The sequence below is a fragment of the Cyclospora cayetanensis genome, unplaced genomic scaffold (assembly GCF_002999335.1).
Source record: "Cyclospora cayetanensis isolate NF1_C8 unplaced genomic scaffold, CcayRef3 CcayRef3_contig_125, whole genome shotgun sequence".
Lineage (NCBI taxonomy): Eukaryota > Apicomplexa > Conoidasida > Eucoccidiorida > Eimeriidae > Cyclospora > Cyclospora cayetanensis.
Window position 1 is genome coordinate 100432 of NW_020312065.1, and position 2227 is coordinate 102658.

General features: G+C 44.3%; 1 non-coding gene across 1 annotated transcript; it reads left to right on the top strand.

The window, feature by feature from the left end:
* Positions 1 to 2120: 2120 nt before the first annotated feature.
* LOC113147093 lies at positions 2121 to 2227 on the top strand. Its single transcript, XR_003297368.1, has one exon. It is a non-coding gene; the product is annotated as a U6 spliceosomal RNA (small nuclear RNA).

Genomic DNA, 2227 nt, shown 5'->3' on the forward strand with positions numbered 1-2227 from the left:
AGGACTACTGCATACTATTTTAAGGCCGTTTCGTGTACGAAATGTGAAGCCATAAGTATGCATGTCCTTCAAAAAAGAGTTGGTTGTAATCTTTAGCCGTAAAAGAGAATTCAGTGAAATCTTTGCCAACCATCGAAGACAAAATCTGCATAAACGTACGTATGTAATATTTTGATAGGATAGGGCAGCATTTATCCAGGACTAGCTTAGCCTAAATGATGGCAGCTAGTCATCGAGCAAAAACTATGCCTCTTTTCAGTAATTGGGGGGTATCATGTTGAAGGTGCTCACGTATGTCTGTATTACATCACAATTACCTTAAGACTTTAAAATACATCGCTCTTACATGAAGAGCTAAGATGTGGTAGTAGCTGGGACATCGCACCACAAGGGGCAACTAGTGGTGATTAGTCTTGTAAATGACAATTCGGAGAATATGTAGCTTGGTTTGAATGTTGTGTGGTCCCCTATTTGACGTGCCAGGTACTTTTGATTGCGGCCCTGCCTATTCGAGATCAAGGCGAGTCCACTGCTTACCGAAAAGGGCTACGTCTAGGTCGTCCTCAGATCATTCTTTGATATCAAGGCAATCGCACGGTAGAATAGTGCCCTGGGCTGTCCACAATTGCTTGATTGTTTTGTCGAAGGCTGGGGTCACTGGAGCAGGTACAGCAGTATTTGTGGGAGAGCACAAAGCAGTAACACAGCACGGAAAGGAGACTAGCCTGTTCAGTTACTCTCACCTGCCCGGCACAGACAGCAGAGGACAAGCAGCAAGGCAGTATGCGGGCCGATAACAACTGCACGAAGAGGACCAACAATTGACCATCTTTCGATTTGACATGTGCAGTCTGCTCCGTTTCAGGCGAACGAACTAGAAAGGCCAGTGAAAGCATGCTTCATCGAACAGTATGAGCACATAAATACGACGCGTGCAAGCATCCATTATCCTAGCACCTGTCAGACTACATCCTACTGACTTTTGCAATTCAGATTGACTGATATATTGTAATACATCAATAGGGCAGACGTTTCATAACATAAAGGCCATTCATTTTGTGTAACTCAGATTGTGTGCATGAAGACAGAGATCCTAAGGAACGCTCTAGCCAACAATGTCGGATGAAGAGTTGGAGTCCCTCTATCCCATGTAAACAGAGTGCAAACAGAGTAGCACCTCAGGCAGTGATATTCTCGTAACTGGGTCGTCTTGCATTCGTTCCCCAGCCCCCACATTTTCTAGCAACGATGTGCGGGTATGCCGGGCGCTGTACAAAAAAATCGGTTTGAATCTGTCGGACCAAAATAGAGAGGGAAGTGAAACGATACATGACAGTCCAGCTCACCCAAGTTTTTTCTATTGAATAAAATAAAATAAAATTTTTTTGGACTAATGAGTGCAGACGCGTATCCGTTTGAAATTCGCTGACACAATTACAATCGATCTGACTTACCCAGCGATTTGCGCTGAACAACTACTGCCTGTTGTAGTCAGCATTTTACAATTAAACCATGCTAGCTCTCTTTTTCTTGCTCTAAAGTGATGCATGTACAGTTACGTACACGGGAATATTCTGATCCAGCGTTCGCAGAGGGGGCAGTGAGCGCGCAAAAGCAGCTTTAGACAAAGGTTGTGTAGGAAAGGGTGAAACTCGCGCCTTCCAAACCATCGTTGGTTCATCCTGTAGGACTTCAATAATACATACACTCCACGCATTAGATCGAGTGTTAACAAGGTCACCACTAGGAGTTTAACGGTTGCGTACATATGTGCGGTCTCGGGCAAAGAAACACGATTTGCCATATTACACAATATTTAGCCCACAAAAACCTAAACAAACAAGAAAAGGTTGGTGAAGACGTAACCTTAGTTTAAGAAGTGTACGACGTTAGCACCGGGACTTCGCGTACAGTCTCTGAAGCACCAGGGAAGAGGTGCAGCGCAAGTGAGATCGAGTTTTTGCATCCTACTGATTCCTTTAAACCTACCAGCAAGAAATATTTTCAAAGCGCTTGCTTAAATTGGTTTTGCCGTGCATGAGAGCAACCGATCGAGATTTAATATATCATCAGTAACTGGTTTTCATGGTTGCTTCGGCATAGGGCAGCAAGTGAAGGGTGGCCTCCTTCGGGAGTGCCATCTGTTAAGATAGGAACGATACAGATAAGATTAGCATGGTACCTGCAAAGGCTTGAGGGGTTCCTGAGTGACTGATTATCGCTAGAT